This window comes from Mus musculus, chromosome 17, assembly GCF_000001635.26.
Source record: "Mus musculus strain C57BL/6J chromosome 17, GRCm38.p6 C57BL/6J".
Classification (NCBI taxonomy): domain Eukaryota; kingdom Metazoa; phylum Chordata; class Mammalia; order Rodentia; family Muridae; genus Mus; species Mus musculus.
In genome coordinates, this window is record NC_000083.6 from 60,311,521 (window position 1) to 60,323,738 (window position 12,218).

The window sequence follows — 12,218 nt, forward strand, 5'->3', positions numbered from 1 at the left end:
CACGGGAAAGGCAGAGTACAAGTAGTCGTAAAATACCCTTGGCACATGCGCAGATTATTTGTTTACCACTTAGAACACAGGATGTCAGCGCCATCTTGTGACGGCGAATGTGGGGGCGGCTCCCAACAGGAAAGAAAGAAAAAATGAGAGAGAGAGAGAGAGAGACAGAGAGAGAGAGAGACAGAGAGAGAGAGAGAGAGAGAGAGAGAAAAGAAAAGAAGAAAGAAAGAATTATAAAAGGAAAACTAATAAAAGGAAAAAAAATCAAATGAGCAGGAATAAGAGAAAACAAGCTAAAAAACAGAAAGGCCCAAGAAATAGCACAATAAACATGTAAAGATGCTGAGACATACGCATTAATATACACAGGAATCCCATAAAAACATAACCAGAAGCCATAGCATATCTGTAAAGGACCTGTGGGGTTAAAAAAGAAAAGAAAAAAATTCCCAACAATGCATTAAGAGACAAAGAATCTCTGTAGATATAGATACACTGAGTTTATTTTATGTTGGCTATCTAATACTTTGCATGACACTTACCACTGAGAGTGGTTTATAACAACATTGTGATACATTGACACCTAATTGGAAAGAACTAAATTTTCTTTGGAAGTGTTTATCAATTGTAGACAGCACCTGTGTCAGGGATGGGACTTGTGATCCCTTCTCTAGGCTATGGGTGTCCCTCTGGCACAGACCAGTGCAGACTCCTTGCATGCTGCCACACTGTGGGCAAGTGCATATGTGTGACTGAGCTGCTGTGTTTAGAGGACCTTGATTCCTTGGTGTCCTCCATCCCCTATTGGTTTTACAATTCATCTACCTCCTCTTCTGCAGGGTTTCCCAAGGGAGAGGTTTCTAAGGAGATATTCCATGCTGGACCAAATGTTCCAGTGTCTCTCACTCCCTTCACATTGTCCAACTGTGGTTCTCTGCATTTATTCCCACCTAATCTAGGAGAAAGTATCTTGGACAATAAGTGAGCAAGACAGCAATCTATTAGTCTAACAGTATGCCCTTAGGAATCACTTTATAGGTACATCTCCTTAGCAGAACAGGAGTATTAGTGTTACCTCTAGGTCTACGCCTTCCTTTTTTCTGCTTCTTAACTACTGTAGCAGTGTCAGTAATGGATTCTATATCATGGAGTAGATGTTAAATCCAATAAGATAGTCGTTGATTTCTTCAGAAGGCATTGTGGCACTCTTGTGTTAGTATAAATGGAAGGCTGGACATTATTTTAAATCACTTTGTAGTTGGCATGATATTTGCTTTTCCTCTCTGATGGTGCGCTGAAATTTTTATAACTCAGTCTTCCCCATTATTTTTGCGGTAAGCGGGCGTGGCTGCATGGGCCAAGATGGCACCCTGGCCCATTGCCAGGCCCCGTGAAACCCACATGTTTACTGCCTTACCTGAACATGCACAGTGGAGCTGCATGTGTGAGCTGCCTGCCAGGTTAGATTTTTCCTAGTGGTTTGGATCTGTCAGCGTATCTATGACCGACCTGAGCTCATGCCTGGAGCATGTATGATTCTGATTGGATGAGGTGGTGTGGACTGAGATGAGGTCAGTCAGCGCGAATATAGGAGTTTTTGTTGTTGTAGCCCTGGGCAGAAGGGGAGAGGTTGTTGTAAGTAAAGCTCTAGGAAGGATGGAGGAAGAAGAAGTTGCTGGGGAAGAGAGCTGTAGGGGAAAAAGCCCGAATTAAAGAAGTTGCTGGGTGAACCCGCCTTGGTGTCCATGTAGTTCTTGTCTCCATAGGAGTGGAGATGACAGCTCCAAGTGGTGGACTCATCGTGTTGGTAAGCAGAGGTAAGGAAATTTTGGTAGGCAGCTGGAATTAAAGAAAGCACAGGCCTGTCAGGTTCGGGGGTGGGGAGGTTGCGGGGAGGGGGGAAGGGTGCGGGGGGGGGGAGGGTGTGGGGGGGGGAGGAAAGGGATGAAGCACTAAGCTTTTCAGGAATAGAGACAAAGGGAATTAAAGAAAGCACAGGCCTATAAGGTTCCCCAAAAAATTTCAGCAACATGGGTTCAACTGCGACTAAAATGAAAGTAAAAATGGCGTACCGGGAAATTTTGGTAAGCAGCCCTGAGAAAAGAAAGCCAGCTAATTCTTAAGGGTATAAAGGTGGGGCTAGGAGCTTTTGGTAAACAACCTGGTGGAAAACAGATTGAGGTACTTGCCTCCACTAATTGGCTTCAGTTTGTCATGAGAAATCCTATGATATACCCCAGAATTACCTGGACTGAGCCAATCCCAGGTGCTGTTAATGTATTTACTGATGGATCCAAAGGCAGCATGGGAGTAGTTTATGTTGAAGGAAATCAACCCCAAGCTCATGTATTTCCCTATCAATCTGCACAAGCTGTTGCTGGAGCAGTTAGTATTTGCTTCCTGCATTACTCATACGTCAGGAATGTGTGTAACCTCCGTTCAGTATCAGAATTTTTCCAGAGCTGCAAATCTGTCGCGTGCAATCGGTGCGATGCTGCTAGGAAATTGGAGTCATGATCTCAACACAAAGATGAAGGAATTGCGAACATCGATTGTTGCCGCGAACAACACCCCTGTGGAGATTGCAACTGCAAAGCAATGGCTGGAGATCAACCAGGGAATTGTGGGATTCTTAAAAAATTGGGGAGGAATAGCCTTTTGGGCACTCCTGCTGACTGTTGTGTGTGGAGGAATGCTTTGGTGGATGGCATGTATGCAAAGAGGACTTAGGGCTGATAAACGAGCCTTAGTGCAGGCTATGGCAGCCTTGGAAGCAGGAACATTCCCCCAATTTTGTCAATTTTATTTAGACCACCTTCATATATGCATATACTTTAGGAAGCTTCTACTGTATTGATTTTCTCTATGACCCCTCAAATGACCTTTAGTTTCAGCAATCTCTCCTTAAATTCCCTCCTTTCTCCCTGTTTTATTAAGCTTACTGGATGTGACACTAATTACAAATATAAATGTGGCTTAGAGAAATGCATTAAAGCATCCGCTCTAATGAGAGAAGGTCTGACTATGTAGCAGAAGGTCATTCTGCAACGTACTATCTTTTGAGCAGACTAACTTAAACTTTAAAGAAATCCTATTACTACTTGCGTCCACAGAACTGGGATTAAAGGTAAGTGCCCAACAAATTTGCTACATGGAAGTATCAAGGAATACATAAGCAGAAAGATTATAGGCTCTCCCCAAAACTATACTTACTTAGCCAGTATCTTAAAGCAAGGGAACTACTACAAGTATGTCTTTTTTAGGCAACACCTATTTATAATTCTCTAAGTTCACTGAGTAGAGAACACTGTCCTCAAAACATTAAATTATTCAAGAAGCATTTATTGAAAAATTAAAATTTGTACTGATTAAAGTTAGAAATTCATAGTACAGTTAACAGTGATTTTTTTAAAGTAGAAAAATTAGCCATAGTAACTTAATTCTTTAAATAATGTCCAATTCATTGAACCAATATATTAAAATATATACTAAGCATTTATTTTAACAAGCAAATGTTACTAAGGTCTCTAATGATTTTTTTTAGTGTTTTATAACTTTATCACAATATAAGTATAAATAAGAAATCTTACATTTTTCATTTACAGAAATATTTGTTTCCAATATTTGTCATTTTAATAAATCTATGTTAATTTTATACTTAAATTATCTGAGTAGCCAAGGGAATTACACCAAGCATTTAAATAACTCACAAATTTTAATTAACTGACCTTGAATGCAGAAAATTCTAATTGTTATCGCAAATGTAGAGTGAAGTGATCTTTGGCTTACAACTATAAACTCAAGGACTAATGCAGTTAAAAACACGTTCTGAAATGGATGCACAATTTTCTAGAACAAATTATATCAAACACTTCAGTCCAAACATAATAAATATTCAAGACATGCACATAAATTTAAACACACAGATGAATACATAGAGTTTATGTATTTGATTAATTCCATTACTACATTTAATTATAAGCCATTCTTAATCACAAAGGAGATAATTATACAATAAGAAAAATGAGGAGAATCCTCTGGCCATATTTTCCTTGATTAAGTTAGATATCAGCGAAATATCTGGACTAAAATTATGAGTAGTGGGGCACAGATTATTTGATCATCCACTATAATCCCTTAAATGAGGACTATATACTTTTAAACAAAAATCATCTCCTAGCTAATATACATATACTCAGTTTATTGTGACATACTTGGTAGATTTAATTTCTTTCTAAATATCCTCTGCTCTATCCTTAGTCAAGCTATTTAAACCCAATTTAATTACTACTTAATAATTGACATTAACTGATTCTTAAACATTTTCTCAATCTCGATGTTGATGTATCTCTTTTTTTGATGATTCACTATTTTAAATATTTTTAAATTGGATTTTATTTGTAGTTCAATTTTACACTCAATATTCCATTCCCTACCCCTCCCTATCCAACCTCCAACTGCTCCACATCCCACACCTCCTACCCACCCCACCCCATCTCCACGTGGATGCGCCTACCCAATCCCCACCCGAACTCGAAACACCCTAGGGCCTCCAGTCTTTTGAGGGTTAGGTATATCATCTCTGTATGAACACAGACCTGCAAGTCTTCTATTGTATGTGTGTTGGGTGCCTCATATCAGCTGGTATGTGCTGTCTGTTTGATGGTCCACTGTTTGAAAGATCTCGGGGATCCAGATTAATTAAGACTGCTGGTCCTCCTACGAAATCATCTTCTCATATTCTTTCAGCCTTCCCTAATTCAATAACAGGAGTCAGCTACTTCTGTCTATTTTTTTTGGGTGTAAATAACTGTATCTGACTCTTTCAGCTGTCTGTTGGGTCTTTCAAAGGGCAGTCATGATAGGTCCCATTTTGTGTGCGCTCAATACCCTCATAATAGTGTCAGGCCATGGGACCTCCCCTTCAGCTGGAACCCACTTTGGGCCTGTGGCTGAACCTTCATTTCCTCAGGATCCTCTCCATTTCCATCCCTGTAATTTTTTTCAGACAGAAACAAGGATGGCTCAGAGGTGTGACTGTGGGATGGCAACCCCCAAAGACTTATCCACAGGCATAACTGATAAAAAGCATGCTAGAAACTGAATTTCCTCTTCCCCGATGAAGCTAGTTTATGTCAAGTTAACAAGAGAAGAACCATCACAGTGCGGTAAAACATGTAATGAACCATATTAGATTTTATTGAGCTCATTATTTTATTTTGTCCTAGCTATTAGTGCTAATATTGGCCCAGATTCTTTTCTAGGTCCTTGGGCCATAAAAATGATAGATGCATTTAAAACCCAAGTTGTTGTATGTTTCAAATTGTATAAATTCAAATATATATATATATATATATGTGTGTGTGTGTATGTGTGTATATGTATGTATATATATTTATATATACACATATATGTATATATACATACATATATATATACACACATGTATATATACTTAATATTTTTGGAATATGGTAAAAAAAATTGAAGAAAAGTTCAGGAAAGAGATAAAAGTATCAGAATGCCAATTATGAATGAGAAGCTATCGCCCCCAAATGTTAAGGGTTCCCAAAATAGTGATATATGTTAAGATATGAACTATGTTATACTTTACTGAGGCCAAATGTCATGTACTTTGAGATATGAATGGGATTATTATTAACTTCCCTGCACAGAACTGTGAAGACACAATGACAAAAGTACACATTCAAACAGTAAAAGGTAATCATAACTGGAATGCCAAAACCATTTAAGTAATTCATAGAATACAAAGACCATGGTGAGATTTTTCAGATTTGGTTGCAAATAAGATGACTAGAATTATTTTTGTAATTAGAAATCCTATAGTACATTTTAAGCAACATATTTATATGTGAAGATATCCCAGTAGAATTTAGAAAATGTTTTTCTAAATGACTACTGAGAAATTTAAATGTCACTAATTTGAGACATATACACATTCAAGGAATGTAGTTAAAGTAGTGCATGCATAAATAATATACAAAAATTTATAAATGATAAAATGTGTAATTATTTCCGGGAAGGGAACATGAGTAAAATCAATATTTTATGTACTCATGTAAGGAAATCCAAAAGGTAACTTTGATGAGTAAAAGGTACAAATACTATCAGAACAAAAATATTTGAGTAGAATACCATCAAATATATTTGAAGTATTTTTAACTACATATGAATATGTATGTATGAGTGTCATATTAAGGTGTTAGTTCCGGTATTTATGGAGTGAGGAAAGGTATTGGATCCTTTCCAACTTGAAGTGATGATAAGGGTGGTACAGAGCAAACTTTTGTCTTCAAGAGTGGTGCAAACTCTTTACTGTTATGTTCATCAACAAATAATATACATACAAAAATATCAGGATAGACTTGCTAAAAATGTGAATTATAAACCATGGGCACTACTCTACTGAATCTCAGGAAACAAAATGATTAGAGAACTTTCAAACAAATTGTGGAAATGATTTTAAGATTCAGATAAAATATGTTGCTTTCTCAGTGAAACAACATATTCATATATCTAGACTTGGTCCATATATAAAAGTGAGAAAATTGTGGGTTTGAGTAACAAAATATTTATAGAGGCTAAAAAGAGGGATCAATAGATAATATCACTGTCACAAGCATTCTAGGCCCCAATTTTGGTCCCCTAGAACATATGTAAAATCTTGGCATCTTATGCCCTTCTGTCATTCTGTGTTGCTCTACAGGAGGGAATTTGAGCCAACTACACTTGTTGAATCTCTGAACTATACAGTCAGTAAGCGACTCTATCCCCAGAAAAGGAATTTGATAACAACAGAGCAATATACCCACTATTAATCTTGGCCACACATGTACTTATGCACACATTCCTTCACGTGAACCTCCACACATGAACACACATAAATGCATACATATAAATATCCAAAAATTATATATATATATATATCTTTTAAAAAGAATACCTTCTCACAACCTCTCATGATTCCTTCCATGAATCATTCTAAACATTGAAAAATAACTTCAATATTGTATTTTATAATACTACAATTTTTAAATTTCCCACTAATATAATGAAGTCACAATGATATTTATTAAATTATGATGTCAAACTTTCTCAGACTCAAAAATTATACATAAAATATTAATATGATAAAGACTTCAAATTTTTATTATTTTTATTATTATTTTCATTTTTTGAGACATGGTTTCTCTGTATAGTCCTGGCTGTCCTGGAACTCCCTTTGTAGACCAGGTTGGCCTCGAACTCAGAAATCCATCTGCCTCTGCTTCCCAAATGCTGGGATTAAAGGTGTGTGCCACCACCGCCCAGTCCAAGACTGCAAATTATTACAATTATCCAGGATTAGGATTTTTATGTGTAAGAAATGAAAAGCAAATTAAAAAAAATGTCATCATGAACTTACTTGCTTCTGCCTACTGACTTGGACAAGGTAGCATGACTGAAGGATCTCTGATCTCTTTAAGATCTCTCCTAAATTAGAGTCTTTTAACTAGATGGAAAAACGGGTATTTGTATTTATACCAAACTTTATCAGGAGAGGCATTTGATATGTATAGCATTGTGGAAGAGGTGAATGTATCTCTGAACAAAAGGCCATTGAGGAACATCATGTTCAAGATTATTTTGAAGAATGATAGGGTTGAAATGTGACTGACAGAGGCAGTGGAGAGAATAGGGCTTCTGCTTTTTCTAACATTTTTTATGTATATAATTTCAATTTATTTAAATTTATAATATTAATATATATTATTAATATATATATATTAAAGGTCGGTCATTGGGATATATTTTTTTCTTATTCTTTCATTCATTTTTCCAGTACAGTCTTCATCCCCCTCATAGCCTTCCTCCGAGTGTTCTCCATCCCATACCCTCCACCCACATCTTGAAGAATGCTTTTTCTAACTTTGAGAATCATAACTCTATGGAATGACACCGTCTTTCCAAAAACACCATACTGTAAAAGGCCACTGCTGGGAAATATGAAAAAGAATCTGTTGAATGAGAAATAGCTAGTGCTTCACATAACCAACACCATCAAAGTGGTTCCTAAAATCTTGGTGGTACTTATAAAGATGGTTTTGGTGTCAACTATGTTTTTGGTTGTAGAGGGAATGTCAGTGTTCTTGGTGGCTTTAATGACAGCCCTGATTGTGGTGGACATAGCAGCAGTAGTCAAGTTTGTGATGGCGTTTGAAGAGAAGAAACAAGCTTGGCAGCTTTGGAATTCAGTGACTTTGACAATCAGAACACTCACTCTTTAATGTTGGAGCTACAGATAGAAGAATCTTTGAGGTATCATTCCTGTATCCTCTGGTTGTAGAGGCAAAGTGACAATGACAGCTTCATTAGCATTTGTGGCTGTGCTTGTGGCAGAAAGATCTAATCATTGCCAGGCAATGAACCTTATCAGAAGAGGAGGTCCAGAGAAGTTTCAAGGAAGCTGAAGATGACATACTTATGGACTCAGACAAGAAGATTGGTTAGGACCAAGCTGCTCTAAAAAATAAAAATAAAAATAAACATTTAAAAACCCTACTCATTGCATGAGAGAAAAATCTGGAAAACTAACTGTATTGGTAACTATGTATGAGCTGGTGATTGCTTTAGTTTCTGTTGTGCAGAGTGAATAAATCCTTCCCACTAAAAGGTTAATGTAGCCTCCATTTCACCCATACTGTAGGCTGCTAAATGTAACAGATTGATCATGACAATGAATAAATGTACCTTTCAAACTCAGAGTAAGGATTGCCTATAAATGTAAATAAAATGTGAGAAAAGCATATGATTAAGTAATTAGATAATAAAATGGATCCTTTGAAATTCAACAAGCTTTGTGATTAAAAAAACAACAAACAAACCTGTTAATAAAATGATAACACTTTATTTTTTACCTAACAAATTAATCACTAACATTGGACCTAGAAGAAAAGAAATCAGCCCTGAGTTTCAATTATCAAGCTGGGAGAAATTAGTGAGTATAGAAAAGTGGCATCTGATTTATGTGTTGCATAATCACACATCTGTAAAGAACCCAATGTTTGCTGTTTTAACACATTTCCAGCAAACAACACAGCACACTATTATTCACGCTGGTTGTAGTATTGAACGTCAGAGCCATAGAAGTTAGTGAGCTTGTATTTAACAGGGAAAGTCTTACAGCTAACAGTTCTATCCCAAGTTTAATAGAGCCCATAATCAATGTTCTATACTTGCATCTATAAACTCTATATGTAATTTCACATATTTATCTTTCTGTGCTTGGTTTCTTTCACTTCTTAAATGTCTTCAAGTTTCTTTTTTTTTTTTTTTTGATAATGACAAGATCATTTATTGCTTTTTATAGGCTATGTCTTAATATACATTTTCCTTTTCTTTATCCATTAATCTGTCATTGATTAATGCAAGGTGTTATTCACATGACTTGAAGATGATGACTTCACTTCCTTTAAATATATACTCCAAAGCTGGCTGGCTAGGTCCAAGGATAGCTCATTGGAATACATTAAATATTGTGTGATGTGCACGAATATCAAATGAGCATCTTGTACATCCTAAGTCTATGAACTTTTAAATATTCACTTGTTTAGTACTGTAATAATCCCTATGATGGGTATGTTCTAAGTTAAGGAAACAGCTGTTCTACCTCGTATACCAGATGGCTGTATGAGAAGCACCAAGGTTAGTGATCACACTAGATTGTTCATGTAGCTTAAGCGACACTTGAGTACATGACTCACGCTCCTTTAAAATGTAGATGAATTACTCATGGACTGGCATATAATTTCCTGGCTAGCCTTCAAAAGTTCTATTAAGATGCTGAATTTCTGGAAAACTCTACCTAAATTATATGCTCCTTAAGTAATACCCTCTCAATTCATTTTATTTCATTCTTCCATAGACACTGAGCATAACTAGATTTTCCCCATGTGCAGTTTTGCGTGACATGGGATTCTAGCTCCTGACATTAGCTTCCAATTTTAGACCTATGGCCTATAGTAGCTGATCTCATTCACTTTTTCAAATGTCAAAGTCTTCTGATTGTGAGAAACTTAAACTTCAAAGAAATGGGGATTGTTTTTTGAGTTCTTCAGGGACTCTCTAGCTTCTAATTGAATCACATATTTTTCATCTATTTGCTTATTTATTTATTAATTCATTCGTATATTTAAGAAAGAATGGTACAAATACTTTTTGTTACAGTTTGAATATGAGGTGTTCTCATAACTTTGTGCATTCAGCTCTACAAATTCACCTGTTGTACTGTTTGGGAAGCTTAGAAATGTTTTGTATGGAGCACAGCTGAGAGATTAGAGATACAAGAGCAGACATCAGTACTCCACTTGCTAACGGCCAATGCAATGTGACCAAGTACCTCATGCCTCAACTGCCTAAAATTTACCCCTGCTACCATGCCCTCCCAAACTTACCCACCCAGACTGTGAACCAAAATGAACCTTACTCCCTATGTGACTCCCTTAAGATATGTTATCATAGTGAGAGAAAAGAATAATATAAAACTTGAACATCTGAGATTTCTGATGTGATACACCTGTTCAGGGGAATCATGGGTGTTTGGAATTGCTTTATGGGGAAACATGGAACACTTGTTGCCATAATCTAGAGAAGTCTTATAAGGCCAATGTGCCAATAGAAATTTAGGCAGTAGAGCCTGTACAAATTAGGTCTCAGCACAATAAGGAACTGGAGTGAAGGACATTATTATGGGAAATTGTCAAGCTATATTCTGCTCTCATTTTAAAAATTTGAATGGGACTGAATTCAAATATAAAATACTAATTTACTTGAAAGAGGAGATTGTAAGAGAGCAGGGGAATAAGGCCATGACATAGATATTGCTTCATTATATACCTACAAATACATAATGAGCCTGCCGAGGGTGTGGTTTGACAAAGGAAGGAATTCTTTTTGTTTTTTATTTGTTTGTTTATTTATTAAGTATCTTCTTCATTTACATTTCCAATGCTATCCCAAAAGTCTCCCATACCTCCCCCCCCACTCTCCTAACCACCCACTCCCAATTCTTGGACCTGGCATTCCCCTGTACTGAGGCATATAAAGTTTGCAAGACCAATGAGCCTCTCTTCCCAATGATGGCCTACTAGGCCATCTTTTGATACATATGCAGCTAGAGACATGAGCCCCCCCGGGGGGGGGTACTGGTTAGTTCATATTGTTGTTCCACCTATAGGGTTGCAGATCCCTTTATCTCCTTGGATACCACTAACACACAAAACCAAACCATCTAGAAAAGACTCATTTAAAAGAAGATAATTCAGAAACCAGAATTCATTGTAGAGAGTGCCTCTAAGGAGTTCTCTGTCCAAAAAACATTCATCTAAAAATGTTTTAATGGGTTCAACTGTGCAGTTACTTGGCCAATTTAATCATTCTCAAGTGGGCCAGACTCTATCTTGAACCAGGAACAGAACTTGACAGCACTACACATTTAAGGATGGTTTTGTATCTATGTAGAATGCAAGAATTAGATTCAAGGAGGCTTTCCCCCAAACTCTAGAAGGCACTGGGGATGGGCAATGTATAACAATATTAAAGATGCTGCATTAAATTCTTGAGTGAGCTATTTGTGAAGCTGCACTGATTAAGTCTATATTGCAATGGAGGCCACAGAACATTGATGTATGTGGTTGACTCTTTGTGATTGTTTTTCAATAAAGATGTAAATTTACTTTAAAAAAAGATAACAAAGCTACATCTTTGAGGCCAGAAAAAAGAAAAAAAAAAGAAAGAAAGAAAGAAAAAAAAAAAAAAAGAATAAGAGACCGAGAGAACAGCCATTCAATGACTGTTCCCAACATGAGACCCATCCCATGTGAGAGAGCCAACCCCTGACACTATTAATGATATTCTGTTGTGCTTGCAGATAGGAACCTAGCATAACTTTCCTAAGAGGCTTCAGCCAGCAGCAGATGGAGGCAGATGCAAAGACCCACAGACAAACATCAGGCAGAGTCCATGGAGTCTTGTAGAAAAGCCTGGTATAGAAGTGAGCAAGTTTCTAAATGTGTAAACTTTATAGACAAATACAATAAAATGGCAATTTGCATTTGAATCTTATTATAATTATGATATTATAAACTATATTTTCACTTTCTCCTCTAACCATTCACATAAATAGTGAATAATAATGTTAATGAAATATTTCCAGGAAA